The sequence below is a fragment of the Triturus cristatus genome, chromosome 10 (genome assembly GCF_964204655.1).
Source record: "Triturus cristatus chromosome 10, aTriCri1.1, whole genome shotgun sequence".
NCBI classification, from domain to species: Eukaryota; Metazoa; Chordata; class Amphibia; order Caudata; family Salamandridae; genus Triturus; species Triturus cristatus.
In genome coordinates, this window is record NC_140593.1 from 582,941,973 (window position 1) to 582,969,371 (window position 27,399).

A 27,399-nucleotide genomic window follows, 5' to 3' on the forward strand; every position below is an offset into this window, starting at 1 on the left:
AAGGCAGGTAAGTAAAGGACCCACGGGAGACGCATGCAGTGTGAGAACACAGCCGTGGATCCCAATTGACTTCAATGGAGCAAGTCGCGATTGGAAATTTAGAGTTTTAGGATACTTCGGGAGAGTCTACAAGCAAGTCACTTACAGGGTAAGTAGTTCTAGAGCCAACACCCACAGGAGCACCGTAGTGCTGGAGTTACCTCACCAAGGGAAACCGGGTGCATAGGTGTCTTTTGGTGTCGGGTCACGGCGTCGTTTTCAATGGGAGCCAAAGAAGATTTGCTGCTTGTGAAGACAGGAGAAGTGTGCGGTGGAATTCAAGGCTGGATTCAGAAGAAGGAAGACCTGAAAGCAGAGGGGACAGTGTTCAAAGTCACTTGGCAGTGACCCGGGGCAAGGAAGATGGATGCCCACAGTCGTCGGGTGATTTTAGGTGATCCACGGATGTCTTGACTCTTCAGCCTTGAGGTCCAGGAGGTGTTGACGACAACCAGGAGCTGGATTTGGCGTGCACCATGAAGTCTGCAGCTGACTGCAGTGTCGGCGACCAGATTGTAGCCAACAAGCCTTGGCAACAGCAAGTCATGTGGAAAGAGTAAAAAGTCAGCGGTGCAGACCAGCATGGTCTGAGGGACTCAACCAGCAAGGGTAAGTCAGGGCAGGCCTGGAGCAACCAGGGGAGCCATTTGGAACTGTAAGAAAGTCTTCTGGGGACCCACAAGCCAGCCGGCAAGGGATCGCAAAGACACCTCAGGAGGATTCACTCAACAAAGGCCCACGGTCACTCGGGACAGGGTAGGCCTCTGATCTTCGGTGGAAGTCCCGCTGGAGGCTTGGACCACACGTGGTCCAAAGCACAAGTGCGTAGAACGTCGAGAAGGGGTTGCAATCAAAAATATTGCACGGTACCCAGGGATTGCGGTTCCTTATCACTCGTGGGGTCCACTTGCCTCAGCATCGCTGGGGTCTCACGATGGCCTCGGAGAAGTCAGGAAATCCTCTTCTTGGGATGCAGGGACTTCGAACTCCGGCGGGAGCGGGAAAGTTTGCGAACGTTGATTGCAAGATTGGGTGCCTCCCAAGCAGGGGAGTCACTCCTTGACTCCAAGGGAGATTCTTCAGTCTTCCATAGGTAGTGGAACGTTGAAGGTCCAGGATTCTTCTTCAGAGTGTCATCCAGGGACATTTAGTTTGCAATGGCAAGGGTTCCCTAACTTATACTAGAAGGAAGGGAGGGACTAGCTCTATGACCCAACCTATTGGAGGGTCAGCGGAGTGGGTGGCTACACCCACTTCCCTTTGTCCAGTTTCGCGCCAGAGCAGGGGCAGGTAGCCCCTGAGCTGGTTTGAACTGGTGTCTGCACAGAGGAGCCTACTGCTCCCCCAGTGCAGGACTTCAAAGCACTCTAGGAGTGCACCCACCCAGCCCCAATACACTAAACCCTGTCTGGGAGGTGGTCACACCTCCCTGTGACAGGATGCCTATTGTTGGGTCTCCTCCACTGCGGGTTTCGGTCATCAGCAGGAGGGCAGCCCAGTGTCTGTGACTGGTGGCATCCATTTTGTGATGCCAGGGCTCTTCAGGATTCTACTGTGTTTCCACAGTGGGTACATGTCTATCCCTCTAGAAGGGTGAAATCATACTCCCACACCAGTCACTGGTGTGGGGGTATGATTCCAAAGCATTTGACATCAAACACAACATGTTTTGATGCAGCCATCCCAGAGTTAGCATTTACCGCGAGGTTATAATGCACTTAAGAGTATATGGTTTGACCGCATTCACAAACAACCCCAGAGAATGGACTCTGAGAGCTGCAGAGCGGCCCTGCTCAGGCTGAGGTACCCCCTCACATGGAAACCAAGCACCCTGCCCTCAGGATTGATAGGGCCTGCCTTAGGGGTGACTGATAGGTTTAAATGTGTGTGCAGGGAGAGATATAGGGAACCTACATCTCAGTGAGGAGTGCTAGCACCACCTCACCCAGGCTGCAGTAGCAGGAGTGTGGTGTCAGATTTAGTCTGCTTCCCAGGGGTGGCATAATACATGCTTCAGCCCCTGGTAGGCCTGTGAAGGACCTATGCCCTTGGTACCTAAGGTACCATATACTTGAGTTTCATAAGGTACCACAGTATCCAATCACTAGTGCACCTAATATGCACTCCAAGTTGTTTAGAGAGAACACAGAGGCTGGGGCCCTGATTAGCAGGATTCCAGCCAGACTATAGCCAGAAACCAGTGTAAACATCAGAAAATAAAGTGGGGGCTACATATGGTGCAGATCATACTCTCCTACACAACCCCCCCCCAAAGGCAGGGACACTAAACTAACCTTGACCATTTGAGTCTTTGTGTTCTAAGTGGAAATACCTTGAAAGTCCATCTGCATTGGCATGTTGGGTCCCAGGTCTATGTTCCACTGTATAGTCCATCCCCTGTAGGGAAATGGACCACCTTAACAGTTTTGGGTTTTCACCTTTCATCTGTTTAAGCCATAGGAGGCGCTTGTGGTCAGTCTGAACTATGAAGTGAGTGCCAAACAAGTATGGCCTCAGCTTCTTCAGGGCCCACACCACAGCAAAGGCCTCCCTCTCTATAGCTGACCAACGTTTCTCTCTAGGGGTCAGCCTTCTGCTAATAAAAGCTACTGGTTGGTCTTGACGTTCATCATTCAGCTGAGACAGTACAGCTCCCACACCCAGCTCAGAAGCATCTGTTTGGACAATGAACGTTTTGGTGTAGTCTGGACTCTGTAAGATGGGAGCAGTGCACATGGCCTGCTTTAGGTCTTCAAATGCCTTCTGACAGCTAGCTGTCCACTGAACCTTTTTTGGCATTTTCTTTGAAGTAAGCTCATTCAAGGGGGTCACTATATATCCATATCCCTTTACAAACCTCTTATAATACCCAGTCAGGCCTAAAAAGGCTCTCACCTGTGTCTGGGTGGTTGGAGCAACCCATTCCATGTTGGTTTGGATTTTGCTCTGTAAAGGCTGAACCTGGCCCCCACCTACAAGGTGGCCCAGGTACACAACCTGACTCTGCCCTATCTGGCACTTGGTGGCCTTGATAGTGAGGCCTGCTTTCTGCAGGGCCTCCAAAATATTTCTGAGGTGGACCAGGTGATCCTGCCAGGAGGAACTAAAGCCAGCAATATCATCTAGATAAGCTGAGCAATAAGTTTCCATCCCTGTCAGAACTTTGTTCACCAACCTCTGATAAGTGGCAGGGGCATTTTTCAATTCAAAGGGCATCACCACAAAGTGGTAGTGCCCACTAGGGGTCGAAAATGCTGTTTTGGCTTTTGCATCATCAGCTAACCTGATCTGCCAGTAGCCCGCTGTTAGGTCAAATGTACTCAGATACTTGGCTGAGGCCAAAGCATCAATCAGCTCATCTGCCCTTGGTATGGGATAGGCATCAGTCCTGGTGACTGCATTGAGGCCTCTGTAGTCTACACAAAACCTAATTTATTTCTTACCACCCAGGGTATGAGGTTTGGGTGCTAGGACTACTGGGCTAGCCCAAGGTCTCTCTGAAGGCTCAATCACACCTAACTCCAACATTTTCTGGACTTCAGTCCTGATACAGTCCCTGACATGGTCAGGTTGCTTGTAGATTTTACTCTTGACAGGCAGACTGTCTCCAGTGTCCACCTCATGGGTGCACCAGGTAGTCTGACTAGGGGTCAGGCTAAACATATGTCTGTACTGTTGCAGAACTTGTCTGTATTCAGTTTGCTGATGGTCAGTGAGGCTGCTTGCCAAAGCAACACCATCTACTGACCCATCATCAGGGTTCTGTGAGAGCAGGTCAGGGAGAGGGTCACTCTCCTCCTCCTGTTCCTCATCAGTTGCCATGAGCAAGCCCATGTCAGCCCTGTCAACATATGGTTTCAATCTGTTGACATGGAGCACCCTCAGGGGGCTCCTGGGAGTTCCAAGATTCACCAGATAGGTGACTTTTCCCTTTTGCTCAACAATGGTATGGGGGCCACTCCATTTGTCTTGGAGGGCTGCTGGGGCCACAGTCTCCAACACCCACACTTTCTGTCCTGGTTGGTACACAGTCAGCACAGCCTTTTGGTCATGCCAAGTTTTTTGTAATTCTTGGCTGGCCTCCAGGTTTTTGGTTGCCTTCTTCATGTATTCGGCCATCCTGGAGCGGAGACCAAGTACATAGTCCATCACATCCTGTTTGGGGGTTTGAGAGGTAACTCCCAGCCCTCCTTCACCAAACATAATGGACCTCTTACAGGATGCCCAAACAGAAGTTCAAATGGGCTGTAACCAACCCCCTTCTGTGGAACCTCTCTGTATGCAAACAGAAGGCAGGGAAGAAGAAGGTCCCATTTTCGCCTAAGCTTTTCTGGGAGTCCTTTAATTATTGCCTTAAGGGTTTTGTTGAAACGTTCAACCAACCCATTGCATTGTGGGTGATAGGGGGTAGTGAATTTTTAAGTTACACCACACTCCTTCCACATCGCTTTCAAATAAACTGACATGAAGTTGGTACCTCTGTCAGAGATAACCTCCTTTGGGAAACCCACTATGGAGAAAACTCCAATGAGGGCTCTTGCCACCACAGGGGCTGTGGTGGTCCTCAGGGGAATTGCCTCTGGGTACCTGGTGGCATGATCCATTACCACCAGGATAAATCTGCACCCAGATGCAGTTGGAGGGTCAAGGGGACCAACAATGTAAATCCCTACCCTTTCAAAGGGTACCCCCACCACAGGTAGTGGTATCAGGGGGGCCTTTGTTGTGCCACCTGACTTGCCACTGGCTTGGCAAGTGACACAGGAGCGACAAAACTCCTTGGTGTCTTCTGACATATGTGGCCAATGAAAATGTGGAACAAGCCTGTCCCAGGTCTTGTTTTGGCCCAAGTGACCTGCCAAAGGGATGTCATGTGCTAGGGTCAAGAGGAACCCCCTAACCTTCTGAAGTATTACCAACCTCCTGGTGGCTCCAGGGGTTGGATCTCTACCCTCAGAATATAGGAGTCCCTCATCCCAATAAACTTTATGGGACCCACTAGCACTCCCAGCAGCCTCAGCAGCAGCCTGCTGTCTGAGGGGTTCAAGAGAGGGGCAGCACTGTTGCTCCTTACTCAGATCTTCCCTAGAAGCTGGTTCAGTGTTATGCATTTTGGCCTGTGACCTGCTCACAGCAAATACCTCTACAGGGATGCCCAACATCTCAGCATGAGTCCATACCTCTACTTCAGACCAGGCTTAAGTCTCTAGATCATTGCCCAATAGACACTCTATAGGGAGGTCTACTACTTTCTTGAGGCCAGTTACCCCTCCCCAGGAGAAATTCACAACTGCCAGACTATGGTTGGTCCTGACATTGCTTGCATTGGTTACCTGGTACATTTCACCCAGGATGATCTGTCCAGGGTCCACAAGATCCTCTGCCACCATGGTGACACTAGCACCTGTGTCCCTGAATGCCAAAGCCTGTTTGCCATTTATTACAGGCTGCTGTTTGTATTTGCCCAGATTACTGGGGCTTCCTAGGAAGGACATATCAATGTCTCCATCACAAATTAGCAATGCCTGAGTGGGCACTCTGACTAGGCCAGAGTCCACTTCAGAACCCAGGGTCTACCCTACTACACCCTTATTCTGTGTACCACCTCCACCAGTAGCTGAACTAGGGGGAACAATTGCCTTAGGGGCAGGAGTGGTGGTGGTTTGGTCTTTGGACTTGTTACAGTCAGAAGTCCAGTGCCCTTTCTGTTTACAGAATTTGCACCAGGGCTTCTTTTGGCCTTTTCCCTTGTTGGATTGTGAATCCCCACCAGATACAGATTTTTGGGGCCCTTGTGAAGCCTTCTGGTCTTTTGACTTATCCCCACCTTTCTCAGAGCCCTTAGAATCGTACTTCTTGGTGTCACCCCCTTGGTTCTGGGTTTTCTGCCTCACCCTGGTTCTGACCCATTTGTTTGTCTTCTTTCCCAATTCTTGGGGAGAGGTCAGATCAGAGTCCACCAGGTATTGATGCAACTGGTTCTGGCAATTATTAAGGATCTGTTCTCTCATCATTAGATTATACAATCCCTTGAAATCAGTAACCTTACTGCCAACTAGCCAATCCTCCAGAGCCTTGGTTGCACAATCTACAAAGTCAGTCCAGTCCTGAGTCTGTGCTTTCTGGGTGTCTCTGAACTTCAACCTGTACTGCTCATTTGGTTACGCCAAACCCATCTATCAGTGCACTCTTCAGGACTTCATAGTCGTCAGCATCCTCTTCGCTAACAGTGAGGAGCTTGTCTCTGCCTTTATCTGAAAAGGAGAGCCACACGAATGCTGCCCACTGCTTTTGGGGGACCTGTTGTACTCTACAGGCCCTTTCCATAGCAGTTATCCACTTATGGATGTCATCCCCACTGTGGTAGGGAGGAACAACCTTGCTCAGGTTCCTATGGTGTGGAATATATTCTCTACCTCTAGGGACACTGTTGCTGCCACCAGGGAGTTCTAACCCCTCTCTTCTAGAAGCTCTCTGGAGCTCAAAGGCTTCTCTATCTAATGCCAACTGCTTGGTTTTGAGGGCAAATCTTGCTTCCTCATACTGCAGCAGTTTGTACAGTCTGTTAGAGGAGGTCTCCCTTCTAGGAAGTTAGGATTTCCTCTGCTGGACAGATTCTCTGCTCAGAGTGATAGGAGTGGTCAGACTCCCTAGAAAGGGACCTAGGCCTTTCCTCCACTCTGTCAGTTATCTTAGGGAGAATTCCTCTGTCCTTTTCAGACCCTTGTGGGTCTGCCCCTTCAACCACAGAGTCCTGGTCATCCTGATTTTCATCATCTGACCCAGACACTGTAATTGACCCACTCCCTGATTCAGACCCATTAGCTGCTAGAGCTAATCTAAGATCATCTGCTGTCAGCAGATCTATCAGGTGTAGTGTGGAGGGACTCTGTCCTATCCTCAGGTGCCTTGCAGCACACACGGCTTTCAAGTCAAAGAAAGTCATGTCCTTATACTGAGGCTGGGTGGACCCACTGGTTCCAACCCTTAAGGACATTCTAGTGTTGTGCAGTGTTGTAGTACCTACACTGGTTTGTGGCCTACGGATCCTAGCTTGAGCTGTAGAAAGGGTGTGCTATCCCTTGGCACACAGCTTTAAGTTCAGTAGAACTTATTGATACTAAGCTTGACTTTATATGTACCTTGAGTATCTATAGTGGCTTTCAGTTAGTAATTCAAATAGAGATTTTCTGGTAAAACAATGGCAAGCTGAAATCCCACACGCTGCCCACCAATGTGAGAAGTTGGCCTGGTATATGCTGTTCACTAGTTAAAGTGGACACATTTCACCAGTACAATTCGACTCTTATGGTAGTAGGTTTAAGACAACCTTTTAAAGAAAGCTATCCTAGTGGTAGCTGTGGAGAGCAGCCTTCAGGCTAAGTCTTTAGAGGCATGTAAAGCAGCATGTTTTACCTTATAATCTCTTGAATTACTAAATGAAAGGACACCACACAGGTATATATATCAAATATAGATGTCTTTATTACTAACAACTCTCTGATAATCTCTTTATGATATTAGAAGTCAAGGACATATGCACAAATCAACATTTCACAACAAGTTAAACACAGATATGGCTGGGGCCCTAGGGGCGTACCAGACCATATACTAAAAAAGAAACATGGAGATAACGACTTGCGAGGGGACAAGGCCTAGGGCCATCAGAAGCGCTGTGGCCTCACTAATCCACCCAAGGCAGGTAAGTAGAGGACCCACAGGAGACGCATGCAGTGTGAGAACACAGCCGCGGATCCCAATTGACTCCAATGGAGCAAGTCGCGATTGGAAATTTAGAGTTTTAGGATACTTCGAGAGAGTCTACAAGCAAGTCACTTACAGTATAAGTAGTTCTAGAGCCAACACCCACAGGAGCACTGTAGTGCTGGAGTTACCTCACCCAGGTAAGCCGGGGGCATAGGTGTCTTTTGGTGTCGGGTCGCGGCGTCGTTTTCAATGGGAGCCAAAGAAGTCTTGCTGCTTGTGAAGACAGGAGAAGTGTCCGGTGGAATCCAAGGCTGGAATCAGAAGAAGGAAGACCTAAAAGCAGAGGGGACAGTGTTCAAAGTCACTTGGCAGTGACCCGGGGCAAGGAAGATGGATGCCCACAGTCATCGGGTGATTTCAGGTGATCCACAGGTGTCGTGACTCTTCAGCCACGAGGTCCAGGAGGATTCAACGACAACCAGGAGCTGGATTTGGCGTATCCCACAAAGTCTGCAGCTGACTGCAGTGTCGGCGAGCAGATTGGAGCCAACAAGCCTTGGCAACAGCAAGTCTCGTGGAAAGTGTAAAAAGTCAGCGGTGCACACCAGCAAGGTCTGAGAGACTCACCCAGCAAGGGTAAGTCAGGACAGGCCTGAAGCAACCAGGGGAGCCGTTTGGAACTGTAGGAAAGTCTTCTGGGGACCCAAAAGCCAACCGGCAAGGGATCTCAAAGACTCCTTGGGAGGATTCACTCAACAGGGGTCCATGGTCACTCGGGATGCGGTAGGCCTCTGATCTTAGGTGGAAATCCTGCTGGAGACTTGGACCACACGTGGCCCAAAGAACAAGTTCGTAGAACGTCGTGAAGGGGTTGCACTCAAAAATAGTGCACGGTACCCAGGGATTGCGGTTCCTCGGCAATCGTGGGGTCCACTTGCCTCAGCGTCACTGGAGACTCACGATGGCCTCAGAGAAGTCAGGAAATAGTCTTCTTGGGATGCAGGGACTTCGAACTCCGGCAGGAGCGGGAAAGTTTGCGACTGTTGATTGCAAGATTGGGTGCCTGCCAAGCAGGGGAGTCACTCCTTGACTCCAAGGGAGATTCTTCAGTCTTCCCGAGGTAGTGGAACGTCGAAGGTCCAGGATTCTTCTTCAGAGCATCGTCCAGGGATATCTAGTTTGCAATGGCAAGGGTTTCCTAACTTATAATAGAAGGAAGGGAGGAACTAGCTCTATGAACCCACCTATGGGAGGGGGAGGGGAGTGGGTGGCTACATCCACTTCCCTTTGTCCAGTTTCACGCCAGAGCAGAGCAGGCAGCCCCTGAGCCGGTTTGAACTGTGTATGCACAGAGGAGCCTACTGCTCCCCCAATGCAGGACTTCAAAGCACTCTAGGAGTGCACCCACCCAGCCCCAATACACTAAACCCTGTCTGGGAGGTAGCCACACCTCCCTGTGACAGGATGCCTATTGTTGGGCCTCCTCCGTCTGCGAGTTTCGGTCATCAGCAGGAGGGCAGCCCAGTGTCTGTGACTGGTGGCATCCATTTTGTGATGCCAGGGCTCTTCAGGATTCTAACGTGTTTCCACAGTGGGTACATGTCTATCCCTCTAGAAGGGTGGGATCATACTCCCACACCAGTTACTGGTGTGGGGGTATGATTCCAAAGCATTTGACACCAAACACAACATGTTTTGATGCAGCCATCCCAGAGTTCGCATTTACCGCGAGGTTATAATGCACTTAAGAGTATATGGTTTGACCGCATTCACAAACAGCCCCAGAGAATGGACTCTGAGAGCTGCAGAGCGGCACTGCTCAGGCAGAGGTACCCCCTCACATGGAAACCAAGCACCCTGCCCTCAGGATTGATAGGGCCTGCCTTAGGGGTGACTGATAGGTTTAAATGTGTGTGCAGGGAGAGATATAGGGAACCTATATCTCAGTGAGGGGTGCTAGCCCCACCTCACCCAGGCTGCAGTAGCAGGCCTGTGGTGTCAGATTTAGTCTGCTTCCCAGGGGTGGCATAATACATGCTTCAGCCCCTGGTAGGCCTGTGAAGTACCTATGCCCTTGGTACCTAAGGTACCATATACTAGGGGCTCATAAGGTACCACAGCATCCAATCACTAGTGCACCTAATATGCACTCCAAGTTGTTTAGAGAGATCAGAGAGGATGGAGCCCTGATTAGCAGGGTTCCAGCCAGACTATATCCAGAAACCAGTGTAAACATCAGAAAAAAAGTGGGGGCAACATAAGGTGCAGATCCTACTCTCCTACAGTCACTCTCTTCCTCCTGTTCCTCATCAGTAGCCATGAGGAAGCCCACATCTGCCCTGTCAACATATGGCTTGACCCTGTTCACATGGAGCACCCTGTGGGGGCTCCTGGGAGTTCCAAGGTCCACCTGGTAGGTAGCCTCCCCCTTCTGGTGAAATATGGTATGTGGTCCACTCCATTTATACTGGAGAGCTGCTGGGGCAACAGGCTCCAACACCCATACCTTCTGTTCGGCTGGTACACAGTCAAAACAGCCTTTTGATCATGCCAAGCTTTCTGTAATTCTTGGCTAGCCACAAGGTTTTTGGATGCCTTCTTCTTGTGCTCAGTCATAGTGGAGCGGAGACCAAGTACATAGTTCACTATGTCTTGCTTAGGTAGTTTGAGAGGTAACTCCCATCCCTCCTTCAGTAGACACAAGGGACCCCTATTTGGATGCCCAAACAGAAGTTCAAAAAGGCTGTAACCAACCTCCTTCTGAGGAACCTCTCTATAGGCAAATAGAAGGCAGGGCAACAGAACATCCCATTTTCACCTAAGGTTTTCTGGGAGGCCCATGATCATGCCCTTCAGGGTATTGTTGAACCGTTCAACTAACCCATTGCATTGTGGGTGATAGGGTGTGATCAATTTATAATTCACTCCACACTCCTTCCACATAACAGTGATGTAACTTGATATGAAGTTTGCACCTCTGTAAAGACCTCCTTAGGGAAATCCACTCTGGAAAAAATTCACAGGAAGGCCCTGGCCACCACAGGAGCTGTGGTGGTTCTAAGGGGTATAGCCTCTGGATACCTAGTGGCATGGTCCACCACCACGAGTAGAAATCTGTGCCCAGATGCAGTTGGAGGATCCATGGGACCAACAATGTCAATCCCAACCCCCTCCAAGGGAACCCCTACCGCAGGTAGTGGGATCAGGGGGGCCTTTGTAGTACCACCTGCCTTACCACTGGCTTGACAGGTGGAACAGGAGCGACAAAGCTCCTTTGTGTCTTTCGACATGTGAGGCCAGTGAAAGTGAGGGACAAGCCTGTCCCAGGTCTTGCTTTGTCCTGCTAAATGGATATCATGTGCCAGTGATAATAGGAAACCCCTAAACCTCAGAGGTATGACCAACCTCCTGGTGGCACCAGCCTTTGGGTCTCCACCCTCTGAGTAAAGGAGTCCATCATCCCAGTAGATCCTGTGGGACCCACTGACACTCCCAGCAGCCTCAGCAACAGCTTGCTGTCTGAGGGGTTCAAAAGAGGGGCAGCTGTGCTGCTCCTGACTCAGCTCTGCCCTGGAAGGGCCCCCTGTCCCCAAGAACTCAACCTGATCAGGTTCAAGTTGCTCTGGGACAGTTCCTTCACAGGGACTGGGATCATCTTCCTCAGGAGACTGATCCTCCCTCTGAGTCTGGGGGGAAGACACTGCCTTACCCCTACTGCTCCTTCTCTTGGAAGGCACCTGGTCCATGTTTCCAGGATCCAGGGCCTGTTCAGTGGAAGACACTTTTGCCTGTGACCTGGTCACAGAAAACACATCGGCAGAGATGCCCAACATTTCTGCATGTGTCCTGAGTTCCACCTCAGCCCAGGCTGAAGTTTCCAAATCTTTGCCCAGCATGGGTCACTTGGTACATTTCACCAAGTATGATCTGATCAGGTCTCACAAGATCCTTAGTCACCATTGTGACACTGGCCCATGTGTCCCTGTATGCCATGGCCTCCTGTCCATTTATTATCAAAGGCTGTTGCCTGTATTTGCCCAGGTTTCTGGGACTGACAAATAAGGAGGCAATATCCATACCTCCATCACAGACTAGAACAGCCTGAGCTGGAGTTCTGACTAGGCCAGAACCCATCTCAGTTCCCAGGGTCAACCATACTAAACCCTTGTTTACAGTAACCCCACTTGTAGCAGTACTAAGGGGAACAGTTGCCTTAGGGGCAGTGGTGTTGGTAGGAGGATCCTTGGCTCTGGCACAATTGGCATCCCTATGCCAATGTGTCTTTTCCTTACACAGGTGACACCAAGGCTTATTTCTGCCTTTTCCCTTGTTATATTGTGAACCAACCTCAGATGCAGGTTTTTGGGGCCCTGAAGAAGACTTCTGGTCTTTGCCCTTCTCCCCACCCTTATCTGCTGGTTTAGAATCAAACTTATTTTGGTCACCACCTTGGTTCTGAGTTTTCTGCTTCACCCTGGTTCTGACCCATCTATCTGCCTTCTTTCACCAATTCTTGGGGAAAAGTCAGATCAGAGTCAACCAGGTATTGATGCAACAACTGTTTTTGGCAATTATTAAGGACCTGCTCCCTCATAATTAAATTGTACAATCCCTTGCAATCATTCACTTTACTGCCAAGTAACCAGCCTTCCAGAACCTTAGTAGCACAATCTACAAAGTTAACCCAGTCCTGAGTCTGGGCTTTCTGGGTGTCTCTGAACTTAATCCTTAATTGCTCAGTGGTTAAGCCAAACCCATCAATGAGAGCCCTCTTCAGAAGTGAATAATTATCAGCATCCTCTTCTCTAACAGTGAGGAGCTTATCTCTACATTTGTCAGCAAAGGAGAGCAACAAGATAGCTGTCCACTGCTCTGGGGGGACCTTCTGTACCTTACAGGCCCTCTCCAAGGCAGTTATCCATTTGTGGATGTCATCCCCACTATGGTAGGGAGGAACTATCTTGCTCAGGTTCCCATGGTCATAAGTATAATCCGTAACCCTAGGGACACTGTTGCTTCCAGCATGGGACTCTAGTCCCAATCTCTTTGTAGCCCTCTGGAGCTCTAAGGATTCCCTGTCTAGGGCCAATTGCTCTTTCTTGAGCCTGAGCTTGACTTTCTCAAGCTCTAGAAAGTGGCACTGTTTAACATAAGAGGATTCCCTCTTATTGAATATGGAAGTCCCTACAGAAGTTCCTGAGTGTCGAGATTCTACTGAGCGAGATCTGGATCTCCTAGGTAAACTCTGTACTCTTCCTGGTGGAGTAAAGAGAGGACCACTGGGGCCTTCTCCCCCACCTGTTGGAAGATCTACGTTGTCCAGGTTGGAATCATCTTGATCCCCCTGGTCAGGATTTGATTCCAGGTCAAAGAAGGTTTCACTTCCTGGGCTTTCCTCATTCCCTGCACCACTCACTCTTTCTACCTCATCAGACCCCGGGGTCTTTCTAAGATCATCTAAGAGTAACACCTCGATGAGACGTTGGGTGTTTGCATTTCTCCCTGTCCTCAACTTCCTAGACACACACATGGCTTTCAATTCCTGGAACGAGAGGCCAATGTACCTAGTTGGCAGAGAGCCACTGGCTTCTCCTCTAGAAGACATACTAGTGTTATGTGGTGCAGGTACCTACCTAACCTAGTGGAGACTAAACTCTCTTGAGTTAGAGAAAGGGTGTGCTAGACCCTTAACTTACCCAACTCCAAGTTCAGTAGAACTTAATTATTCAAATCTTGAAGTATTATATGTGCCTAATACTTTAGTGGTTTTCAAGCAATCACTGAATGAGATTTATCTGGTAAAACAATAGCAAGCTTGAATCCCAACCGCTGCATACCAATGTGAGAAGGTAGCTTTGTATATGCTGTCCGCTAGTTAAAGTGGGCACCCTGTACCAATCCACACGGCCCTTATAATGTATAAGGTCAAAGATGCCCCACAAAAACCATGAATATTACTTTTCAAAACCAGAGCAAGAAAAGGCAACGGAAGAAAATTTGAACTGACTCTCTCGCATTCTAATTTAGTGTGGCATTCCAGCATCTGAATTAAGAGAAAAACACTGCTCCTTACGTTGGTGCAAATAAAAATAAAAAGTCTGACCTCCCTCATGTTACACTCATTTAGATTCTGTTCTTTTGTGATAAAGAAATGTTGGAGGCTTAACAAGCTTGGATAGAGACACTAGCATTCAATATATGTAAGCTCTTACGCATTCTGCTGCCAGGAAACATGGTGTATGAATTCCTTCCCAATTGTAGGCTTTTGGTTGTTTCACACTCCAGCGGTACTTGCAGGTAAAATGGGAAGACATGTCATTAAACCCTGATGTCACGTCTAATGACATTTATACAGACTTTCCATACATTTAGGCAATTAGCATTACAAGTAATTCCTCTTATTCTTTAAATTGGATAATAATAGTGAGTGTTTACATACATTTCTCTAATACAATAAAATAAAATCATCCACCACACCACTATTATATTAATAAAAGATCTAAGATGTAAACCGAGTAGCACTGAGGTAATAATAATTGATTACTTTATTCAGAATCTTATATATCCTTATCAATCTTCGAGGAACACGGCTCAGTATGGCGCAATCCTGAATTAGTTTCCACATCCACCAAGGCAACTCATCTGGGTTATCAATTCCAGCAACTATTACATAGTCCTGTTCTGTGAAGATCTCAGTCACACTCACAAAACCACGGTAAACATTTCTAAAGGCTGCCTTTTCTTGCATCTAACATAGAAAAGTAATCAGGACATTTTATGGAGCATTTCAAGGGTTGATACGGCATCAACAATTGATCTCACAGGAATTTTAACGAGCGCCATCTTGTTTTCTCAGAGACATCATTTATATGAGGATTAAAGATGGCACACATTTATGCATATAGTTATTGTCAGAGCTCCAGTTATTGTGGCCTCAGGTCAAACATGCTCTTGGTGCTCCCCCCTTGCAAGCCCACTCAACAGATGCATCATGGATCCTCACAGCGCACAGTATGGCAGCTGCGATTGCAGTAATTGAAAGAAAACAAAAATTAAAATGCTTTATTGCTGAAACATTTCAATTAAATCAGTTAATTTGCTTCATCTGGATTTAATTTAAAGTAGGGAAAACTATAATTGAGCTATTAGTTATAAAAAGACGTGACTACTAAAACGAATTGAAAAGATGCAAGTGTGTGGCTATTAACAAAAAAGTTTACCTTAGAATATTGCAATAATGTAATATTCAAGCAAAATGTATTGAGTGTATTGAAAGTAAATGAAGCTGTGCCTGTGTTTTATGCTCAGCAACAGGTGACAATGTAAATAAAGGTATCTATTAGGCTCACAGTAAGGTTTTAATATAAAAAACGTTAACACAATTGTATTTGTATTTAGGACAATAAATAATAAGAAACAAATAAGAAATAGTAATTAATCATAATTGTTCTAGGGTAAATGTATTAATGAGGCTGAAATATATTTTTTAACAAATATTATGATGAAGTCGCACAGGTGCCACCAATAGTTATAAACAATTACATGTGCACAGGAAAATTGCACTGAATGATCATTGTGCAATACAAAGAACATGAAAGCTGGAATTGTATTAAGTCTTTTCTGGTTGTCTTATTTCTGACGGGCTCATTTGAGTCAAGTCCAGATGCATGTCATACAGTGTGAAGAGTATAACAGAGCTCTGTCCAGAGAACTCCTTTATGAGCTTTAAGGACTTCTCAAACTCTGTACATTTTACCAGAACCATGGGCCTGAGTTAGATCACGGATTAGATCTGCCAAAATATAAATTCCATAGGATTTAATAGGATTCATATTTCAGTGGATGAAATATCCATCACCGTTTTGACAGAGTAAGACGTCCACCAATATCTTAAACTCCACCTTCCTCAAATAATAATGCTTTTGCCTTATCTAAAATATCACATGCTGTTACATACAGTTTTTCCTTCAAATTCCATGTAGCAAAACAGTTTTACTGGCCTGCAAAGCAAAAACGACCTAAACTCAGGCCCAAAGGATTGCTGGGAAGATGGATGTAAATAGATGGTCTGCTCTGAGTGATCTTTCTAGTCTCCTTCAAACTTTAGACCATTTTTGGATCAACTCGGTGATCGTACTATATGGTCATTACAATATTACTGAAACTGCTGTACATATTTTTAAGACTCTACCCATCTCTATTCTTGTTGAAGTTTTGGTGGTCATTATTGGGTGGTCTTTGCCAGTGATTGACTCAATAGGGCAGGGGCAGAGACCACCCAATGGTAAAGTGAAGGAAAAATGCAAAAAGTTTGTTAAACTTTAAAAATTAGTAGAATACTTTTATGTTGAATATTAACATATATTAAGTTATAGATTTATTTTCAATGTAGAAGAAAATTTAAAAAATACCACATCTCTATTACATTATTATTTAATTATATATTGAATTAACTAAAATACACTACATTAAAATATTTATTAAAAAATCCCATCCAAATGAAAAAAAAAATCATTAAGCATTATTAAAAATTAATTAGAAGTAATGTATTTATATTTTTAATTAAAAAAGTTACAACAATTTTCAAATTTCAGAAAATGGTTATTAAAATATGCTAAAATGTAATAAAATAAATGTTTTATTTACTGAAGATTTTGTAAAATTATTTTAAACCATTTAATTTATTTGAACAAGGGTGCCTATTAGGCTCTAATTTAAATCCCTACTTTTATTATTTTCAAGGTGTGAGTGTTTGCCGGGTCAGTTATTCACCATGTTTCGTACTGGAGTTACTGCTGTTCCCTTTTGACTGTATTAAGTTTAAAATCATAAATTTGGCTTCACCCCGTTTCAGTGGGTGGAGACATGTAAGTCTACACTTTTGTATTACTTTATAACGGTTGATATTAAATAGCTCAAAGTTTAACCATACTCAAAAGTGTAATAAAAAATGCACATGTGGATTTACTCACATGTAAATTTACCTTTTTGAATAACCCCATTATATTTTGTACATAGCAGCTCTGCATAGTGCACAGAGCTGCAGCAGAAATGTCAGGTTGCTAGGCAATAGAAATATGTGGATGGTAACAATGGCCACTTTTCTACATCATGCATCATGGAAATGTTTTAGTATCAAGCATTCAGGTGTCTCACACACAATACTAATGTGTGCAGGGAAGCACCAGCTCCAGACACCAACAAACTCTGGTAATGCTGTGCAGATAGTTGTGAATTGTCCAACATATTTTAAACATCAGGCAGTGTTACTGGGGTACAACTAACATAGTGGTTATTACAATTTATATAAAATCTAACATTTTCTGTGACCATCAAGCATGGTCTTGTAATCTCCCACAGTGCACTGACCTCTAAGACCCATGAGTAGTACAGACATCTGCTGAAACACTCAGGGCCTTATCACAGTGACACCATTGTGGAAAGAAACCGCCTGACCTCAGGTCGGCAGTTCCGACCGCAGTATTTTGATGCAACCGCCCATCAGCCCTGCCAAGTACCACGCATAAGGCATTAGACTAATGCATTTCAGTGAGGTGATCTGCATCACAGCACTGAAATGCATTGTCACACATTTATAGCACCTCAGCTGTGTGCAGGACTGGAGTGCTGCTATTTGGCACCTCCACTGACTGCTAAAGCTCTCAGCTAGGGGGCTGGCTCAGCTCGTGGCATGCTAAGGAAGGCTGGCTCAGCTCACGGCTAACTATAATATTTCACCTGATACCCCATCAATCACTGAAGTCGGGTCATGAGTCTGGCTCATGATTTTAATTTGCCCAATCACCATAGGCGAGGGGGCGGCTTCACAGAATAGTTTAAGTTCTTTGGCAGTCTGCGCACTTGAAGCCTACTGCTGCAGCTTCTAACATGTGGCCAGGCTGCCATAATGATTCAGGTGTGGCTGGAGGGTGGTGGTGCATGACTGCCTCAGCAGCCACAGTGCACTCCAGTGCAGCCAATGTCACGCAAGTAGGTCGGAGTTTCCGATCTGGACTGCCGGGGACTGTGCCAGGGCAGTCGTCGCAGCTAGCCCGTAACATCAATGGTGCTTGCAGCAGCTGATACAGAGTAAGTAAAGTGACACTCACTGTTTCTCCTTGGCTTCCTAATGTACTTTACTTTTAGAAGCGCGTCATTCAGCCAGTCTAAAATTACAGAAAGCAGCTCTGCATGCAGTCAGTCTGCACAAAGTTGAATTCAGTCACGCAAGTAAAGTCAGTGCAGCAGCAGAACATCAAGAGAACACTCGACTTCTGCTTGTTACTTTAATGCAAATACTCTGTGCTATCAGTGCTAGAAGAAGGAAGGGTCGAGTCAGTCCTGATTGGATTGGAAATTATGAATGAAAGGTTAGGCACCCATCTCTGTGAACAAACTCTGTACGCTCTGTGGCAGGCTCTTAATGCTTAACTATCACACACATCAGCCGACCCGCCTCTCTGAGTGAGTGTACCTTTAAGGTCTTCTTACAGTTCTGGACCAGCAGGCCATTTGGCATTTATTTCTCTGGCCTCAGGTTTAGGTTAATATCATACTGCCCAGCGTTGGCCCACTACGTCGTGAACAGTTATAGCGCAAATTCGACCAAAAGGTGTTGTTGCAGCGCTATCACAGTAGGAAATACTTCACATAGTTCCATTTTTAGCCATAATGCTTGCTCAGCTGCATTACCTTTGGAGCAAATCGGCACCTGAGCCTGTGATCCTCTCTGTTTTCATAAAAGACTCTAGCATTTAGAAAATAAAAATATCACAATTTGCTATTTAAAACGCAGTTTGACAAATGAAAGCATTTTTTAGCCAAAACTGCTTTAAAACTCAGCGTGTCTTTCAACAACATAAAAGATATGCACTCGCTTCTGCCGCAGCCCTCATGTTTTTTTTTCTTCAGGTGATGTTGTTACTCGCTGATCAAGGTCAATTCTAAGGGGTCAATTCCGATCTTGGTCGGAAGGGCTCCAAATCGGTTTCAGCTTTGCCTAAAGCGAGCCGGAGCACTTGTTACTGGCTGAATCGTTCCCAGTTCCAAACGACCAAGTACGATGTCTGGAAACCCTTAGTGCTGCCCTAATTAGTTCTGAAAGGCATTCGGAGAGATCGAGCATTTCCGGACCCGGTGCGTAAAGCTCTATGGACTTGATATCTGAGTGAGCAAGTACAATGAACGATTCGGACAGCCTTTCCAATTCGGTTTTCCCAGAACAAAAAGGCTGCCAGAATCAGTCTTTGGGAACCCAAGGGACCCCCCCTTTCCAACCATGCACAGTGTGGCAGGCACCATGGGGTGTCCTCCACAGGGTGCAAGGTTTTCCACAGCCACCCCTTTCTTCAATGGGAGCATGTGTTCTCGTTCGGAACACAGGCTCCCGTTGAAGCCAATGGTGAGCCCGACACAATCGTATCCGGTTGCATACAAATGCATCCTACTAGTTTGGTTAGACTACCCCAATCCGAATTGTATGAAAAGCATTCCTGTACCTACTGAGTCGTTCAGTATGCTTTCCGAACGAGATCGGAATCGGCCCCTAAGTTGGTGATAAGTGGAGTACCGAACACCTCGAGCAAGTGAAAAAAACACCACTTGACCCCTGTGATTGCTAACTTTATGTTGGCTAGTACTCTAATAGACTGATACCTATGAGGTTTTACAAATAAGTTTTAAAAAAGAAGTCTGTTTTTCCATCTTATTGCCCTCTCCCTGTTTTTTTCGGTCTTGGCAGTAAATTGTTCTTTTATGTCAAAGGGTATTTGCTAGATCACTATCGTTTCCAGCTGGTGGCATCCGTATGTGTCCCAGCTGAGTTAAATGATAAATAAGAATGTCTTTAAAGCCCCTGTGAACTTGACATGTTGATTCACTCTCTCATTTTCATAGGAAGAGTTTCAGACTATAGAAGTTAAGAGGGAATTTTGTTAACACCGGAACAAGACAGGGCATTCTGTTGTGATTACACCATGCACGTTTCTGCCCCAGTTGTGGAGTTTGATATAATTTTTTCTGAAGTATTTCTTCCAGCAAAGTGCTGCTAGTGGAGAAATCTAGTTTGTGTTTAAGCCATACACTTAGTTACATAGGCCATGCATTCCCCTTTTAGAGACCCCCACTTTTTTCATCCTAATTAAAACCCTGATGTCAAGCTCTTCTATTTCTACTGCTATGCAGCAGTTTTAAGATGAAATTAGAGTTTCTCGTTGCTCAAATGGGTGTAATGTCTGATATTTATATGTTTCCACTCATCTTTTTTGCTTGATTTTGCACGCAACAAGGTGTCACTCCTAGTCATTGAAATGTCACTCAAAATTACACAGAATTTCTGAAAATGTCACATTTAGCAATATGAAACCTTGGCAGCTATGCCCCCCATGGTGCAGTTGCGAACCTCAATTTATCAATGGAAGCTTGTGCGGTGGGCAGAAAAGGCCTGCAGCACAAGCTCAATTGAGAAATGGAGGTTTTGAAACATTGCTACACCATGTGCCAGGCATCATGGGGTGCCTGACTCACGGTGCAGGGATGTTTAAGGGGCACCATAGGTGGCCCCCATGCCCTATTGTGGACGGCCGGGGGAAAGGGGTCCCTGCTAGGTCCCCCAATGTCACTTTACGACAGCCTTTCCATGTCAGAAAGGCTGACATGGAATGGCTGTCAGAAACCGAGGTCATAATCCTACCAGCGGAGCCGCCGTCATTAAGGGATTATGTGGTCTGTCCGACCAACCAGCGGGCTCCTTGAGCCCATTTAAACCACGTCGTAATCCCCCCGAAGGTTTACCTCTGATCACCGTCTCCTAATACAGTGGTCTGACTGTAAATCTGCCATGTTGAGCGGAAAGCATCTGACTGCTGGTTGAAAGCTTTCCTCCCAACATCACATTAAGGCCCTGAATACTGAGTAGGGCAAGAAATAGCACTAACACATGGATCGGGTACATTTTTATGTCCACAAAGGACCTGATTGGCAAAAGACATTTTAGAGTATGTAATGTAGACAGACTTCCTATTTACAAGCCTATAATCAGAGATCTTCTCTTTGCATATCTTTTCTATATGGAGATCTCAGACCCATTGCCAGCAAACTCCGCACACCTGAGTAGATGCAATTTAACATTAAATGTGAGATGGTCAATGGGGAGTAATGAGAACATTGGGAATAATTACTGCAAAATAGGTGAATGTCAGGAATGTGGTTAATCATTTAAGAGGGGGCAGCCCTACCAACTCAATAATCCCACTCTGGTGAGAGATGTCCATTCATCCTGGTAGCTATGGCAGAACAGCAAGCAATCCCCATACAAGTGCATGCTGAGTTCAAGCAGTACCAACAGTTATGAAGTAAAAATACACAAAACAAATAGAAAAATAGAGAAACTTGTAATGTGTAAAAAGACACCAATATTATCAAAATGGGCCAAGGGCAAACGGAGATATGAATGTTTCAGGTTTTAGGGCACAAAGAAGTAAAGCACCAACCAAAAGTCACCATTCTTGATTGACCATAACTGAGGCCAATCACTACGGATCAGAGGTCAGATACACCAAGCAGTTTGCCCCAGTTCAATTGTTTACCTTCTGAATCAAGGCCTCATTTAGAGCTTAGCGTACAGGGTATTTGTTAGAAATGGGATCTCTGGTTGGCTAAGGCTTGCGCCAAAGCCAGGCAGAGACCACCACTCCAGTCAGGGCAAGGGGGTTACACGCCAAAGATAACTCCTGCTCACCCCCTTGGTAGCTTGGCACGAGCAGTCAGGCTTATCCCGGAGGCCATGTGTAAAGCGTTTGCACACGCACACAGCAAAAACATACCAGGCACACCACAAAAGGAACTCCACAAAAGGTTATATCAAAAATAGTCTTTGTATTCTCATAACACATTAGAATAGTACTCTCATAATAAACATTGTGCCACCTGGCACTAGGTCATATCTACAAGGAAGTATATACACCTGACAGGGCCCACTGGAACACTGTCAGAACCATCACAAAGTGAACTTAGTAAAAGTAAGACATATAATCAACGTACAACCAGTAATCACTGGTAACCACTGTACTCAGCATCATCCTGTAACATAAACCACAGTATCACATTTAGGCGTGAAATACATTCTGCGCCAGCCGCACCAGCATAAACACATTGTGCAATCATCTCATAAGTCTAAACACATTAGACCCTAACCTCCTAAGCATAACTCAAATTAGGGGTAAAACTCACAGTAGGAAATAACCTCACCAGCATAATAACATTACGCACATAATCTCATCCCCAAATGCATTTAGAGGCATGAATCACAGTAGAGAATCATATTTCCTAACATCACATAAATCACATTAGGGCCTGGCGCCCTACAAACCTAACAGTCCCCCTGGCCAACTGGCCTTCTCAAAGGGGCTCAAATGCCCTGTGTCCAGAATGTCGGGGCTGCTGCCAATGCAGCAGAATCCAAGGTGCGCCATCGCGCTGGGGCAAAGGAGTGTACCTCACTCCTACAGGGCCGGCTTTTGAGCGGTGCCACCGCACCGGGTGCCAAGGTCAGGGGGGCGCCATACCTGTGTCTTAAATCGGCACCAGCATTGGCAGTCGCATCGTCCAAAAGCTTGCACTGTTAAACGGTTGTCCCTCTTTCTTTTCTACGATGTTAATCTTCGTAGAAATGGGAGAGCAAAACCGTGTTTAACAAATCAGGAGGAACGCTTTTGCCCGCCCATGCGTTGCTGTAAGTGTTTTGATTAGCTGACCTGTACTACATCGCGGGGCGGGCCCTGGAAAAGTCAACAGATGTACTTCCGGCGGCTAACATTACTGGCGCGCGCTCTCCATGGGATTTTTGGGCACAGAGAGAGCCCAGGCCCAGCTCCGCTCTCTGCAGCATAAAGGTAGGTCAGCACGGTGTGGTCGAATAAAGGTAGGGAATAAACACATTTGTGAGTTGCAATCGTCCAGTTACTGTTGTTTCTCAGCTGTAACGATTGATATTAATCGACGCCACGAAAGTGTCCGTATTTCATGAAATCATGTCTGATGCACAGCAGTCAACACTCGTTGTTCACTTCCTCACTGCTGCTTTACATTGCCGAGTTCGATAATGAGGTTTCCGTTCTCTGCATCAATCATTTTACAGAGGGTAATTATCTTTGAGCAGGGGCAATGCGAGTTCAAGGCTGGAGGGACTAACTTCTACAATACAGCGACTTTGTCTGCTTCCTAAAAACTAAGAGACTTTGGCTTCTGTCCTGTGCAACAAATGAAGTATCCAAGTGGCATGGACGCCTTCCTTGCTCTCTGAGCCTTAACACAGAAAAAAGATGATAAAGGCGCTAGCAAGTGAGGTGGGGCCAGCTGAGTAACTGGCTGCCTAGAGAGATGCTGACAATCGGGATTGCAATTCGAGCCTGCTGGCATGCAGGAATTTAGGATGGGTGGGGAGATTACATATTACATGATTCAGTAAGCATTATGTAGTACATAGTACAATATGCTGTACGCCTGCTAAATAAAAAAATATTGAATTATACTAATAAGCTAGGGATGAATCATGACATGAGCAAAGTTTGGGGTGTACCGAGTTTTTACCTATGTTTTATTTTTGATTGCTGATATATGTATAATTCGGATGATAATTCTTGTTCATATGATTTATACACACAATGCATATAATACACTCTTATGTATTCTAAAATACCACTATTTGTGTGATTACCGATTCCAGGGTTCAGGGTGGGGCTCTGCAATATCAGTTACATGTACCTTTAACTCCTAATATCCTTCCTTCACATGTGCATAACCCGGTAGGAGGGGTGAGTGACACCTATCTGTATCTCTCTCTTCTGAAAAGGTCACAATTCATTTTTAGGGTTCAGAAAACTTTGAGGGTGTAACCTCGAAAATGTTGGGGTATACCACAGAATGGGTTCTGACTTCTCAACATGGCTTAGCACAGATCGGCCATGTCACATCCCGGCAGACCTTTAGGGAGGGCTACTGGAATTATGCAATTGTGCGGCCGAGGCATTTTCTGCATAATTATGGGTTTGCTGCATTTGCCACATAATACTTCATCTGCTGCATCATCTACGGATTTCAACAACAAAAAATGTGTTTCTTGCTCAAACAGTTCAAAAGTTACTAAAAACACAGTGACACCTGTTACTGCGCAGTGAAAGGGCCTTGGCAAAGGTTGGCAGTTCACCTTTCTGTTGCTTGTTGCTATATTTGGAGGTTAAACTAGTACTAATTAGCTGCAACCTATGCCAAGACAGTGTTAAGTGTAAAACTAGAAAGTAATGAAGTTATATGATCACAATATATACACCGCGTTACGCCGCACATTTTGCCTTTTCTTTCTGCATAATTTAGTCAACCCTGACGCTTAATGTGACTTTCCCCTGTCACATAATTCCTGTGGCCCTGCCCTTGGGTCAAGCGAGCAGCGGTAGAGGTGAAGGCACATCTGACCCATCAGCAACCCGCACTGTATGCAGAGAAGGGAGCATACAGTCTCTCCTCTTCACTGGCCCCTCCTCACTGTCCTGGTCTGTCCTTATGCAAACCTATGAAGTCCTCAGACAGACAACCCTTGAAGTGCCTGGGCGGACCAGCCATACCTTACTGCCGGGAACCCAAGAAGACCTGTAAATCCAGCCACGGAGCCTGAGAACCACAAGTCCAGGCAATGCTCAACAGGCTAGGTGCACCCCTCATAGATGCAATGGTGCATCCAGAAGACCGGGGGAAACCGACATTCGACAGCCTCGTGAAACGGTGCTTGGCTGCACTTTTTGCAGTAGGGCAGTTGGTGTCACTCAGACTCATAGTAGTCGGTGCTGTGACCTGGCTGGGTAGAGTTATGAAGGGCTGGAACTAAATTTGCTGGGTCGCCTAGGGTATCTTTTTCAGTATAAAGTGTAGCGACGCCGACATGGTGAGGATTGATGAATCGGAAGTAGCTGGTGAGACTGTGACCCTGGGCAGGGAGGGGCTGCAACAAATGAATGGATGGAATCAAATGTACGTTTGTGAAAGCATAGACTCGTGTCTGTTTGGGTTCAGTTATATTCTGTACATTCATGCCCACCAAAACTAGGTGTCCCTATTGTAAATGCATGGAATGCCTCATGGATGTAAAATAAAAGTTATATTTGACTGATGGTGTCATAATATCTGTTCCCCATCTAATCCCTATTTAATTTACATGATATTTGAGCATACATTTTATATACTCTAAAATGTATCCTGTATAAATTTAATATGCGGTTGAGAAACCATACAACTCAACACAAAAAATAATGTTTGCTTGGGAGGGGGGGGGGCGTCAACAAAGATTGTCACACAGGGCACCACAATCTCTAAAGCCGGCCCTGCACTCCTATCTCTGAAAACCTGCCCCCAAAGAACTGTGGCCAAAACTTAGCATCTGGCACTAAGTGCTGCGCAGCCGTAAATCCAGTGAAGGCCCTGGCACCACTGTGCCTCCTTTCCTGCTCAGGGACTCTCTAAGATAGAACTGCGCAAAATGTTGCAGCTGCCTGCGCTCTCACAGGGCAGCTGGAATCAGCATAAACACCCGGGCACCACTGTGCCTCTGGACCCCCCTGGGGCCCTTTGCAAAGATCATGCCCAACGTTGGAGCCACACGGGCTCTGAAAACAAAGATGCCCCCTTGATGGAGTGGCCCGCTCTCCTGCGGGACCACTCAGGCACCGACAATGTGCCTTGCTATGCCCCCAAGTCACTGGGGACCTCGGGGCTTAGAATTAAATAAACTGCCCCCTCGTTGGAGCGGCCCGCTGCCAGGCGGGGCCGTTCAGACTCTGTGCCTCTATCGGCACCATACAACAAAGAGCCCTCACTCACCGGCTCTCTTCTCGGCGCTGGAGCAGCTTCTCCTGCACGTGGGGTTTCCCTGTCCTCACAGGAGCCCCGCGCTGCCATCGGTGGACTCGGCTGCTTCAACTCTTCACCCGGGCCCCCTCCTGGGACCCGGGACTCCTCTTTGGTGCTCCTGGAGGTGGGGTACGCTCCCGTTCTCCCTTTTGCCCGCACTTCCTCTCTGCACACCGGGGCTCCTATCTGCTCACGGGAGCCCCGCTCCATCACGTGCACTTCTTCCGGTCCTGCCGCCTGGCCCCGCCCAGAGGCAGGTGAACCTTGCCTGGCTTCCGGGTCGGCGGCCATTTTTCACTTGGGCCGCGGCGGTGATTTTTAAAAGCAGGCAAACAATGCAGGGTGGGCACCCGCAAATGCAGCGAACGCGGGGTGGGCACCTGCATTTTAAAACAATCATAAAGCGGGGTGGCTCTCGTTCTGCAGGCAAAATGCGGGGGAATCCCTAGGCCGGGGATTCCCTCCTCCACGGGCAGCTTAGCACTGCGGAGCCCTCGCGCTCCCTTTTCCTTGGCAACCAAGAGTAAAGTGCTCATAGGGCGCTAGGAGCCCCAAGAAAGTCCTCAAAGATGAAGGGGCAATGCAGGGGCCAGGGAGGCAAGCCCTCCTGGCAGCCCCCCCGGGCCCCAGCAACAGCAAGCCCCCTCCGTCAGGAACAGCACAAAAGTACAGACTGAACAACATCATGGGGTCACAGCCCCTACTTTTATACACCATTTCTCTTTGTGTAAAGTGCAGGGCATGGGGGAACCAGATGCAACTGGTTCAGGGGGGATTTGAAGCACTTTGTTTTGCAAGCTCACCTTCCCCTTTGTCAGGTGGGGGCTCGTCATCAGACACACCACAGGACGGCGGAGCCAACATTCACTAGGGAAGACCATAGCCTATTCAGAGTCAGGGGATTACCCCTCCTACTACTCTTAGCCCAGGTGTCCCATTCAGCCTAGCGCTGACTCACCCTACCCCTCCTGCAGCCACCCACACCTCTCAGCTCCTGTCACTCACAAGCCAGACATGCAATTCACATCAGGCAGGCAGACACATGCACACAGAAAGGCCAACTTCTAAAAATGGCATTTCTCCACCAGTCATCATAAATCTGCACACACCATTGCGCAGCATTTATTCTCACAAATACATACATACTAGACTTGACCACACTGCTCCTCCCATACCAGGAATTACCACTGACACACACTGATCAGGGAATCTACAATGCATTCCTATGGGAGGGCAGGCCAACTTCACCAAATGTACACAGAGAGCGCACGCACTTTACACTGGACCACAGTGCTAAAGTGCCCAGAGGCCTAAAACCACCAACACCATGTCAGAACTTAAGGCAAAAAGTTTAGGCGTGAACCTGCCAAAAAGGCCAAGTCCAACAGTATTCTTCCACTAATATTCCAGATTACCCTGTCCACCAAACTGACAGTTGCTGGCTCTGTTTTGTGTCAGATGGACAGTCATGTTTTCGACTGTGGTTCCCAAACTGACTTTGCCATAGCAAATCCTACACTCGTAGCCTGATAGAGTTGGGCCAGTGGATGCAGGTGCATCAGACCTAATTAGATGGATGGTCTGACATTTTCTTTATGTTCAGGACCGCTACGGATACCCCGGCAAACTCTAAACTGAAACAATTTAAAAATAACCACGAATGCCTGGGACAAAACTCTGAGGATATTCTGGTTATTTAATTTTTTGTTTTTCACAAACCAATTCCCACTTTCGGAGTTTCATTTCACAAAACAA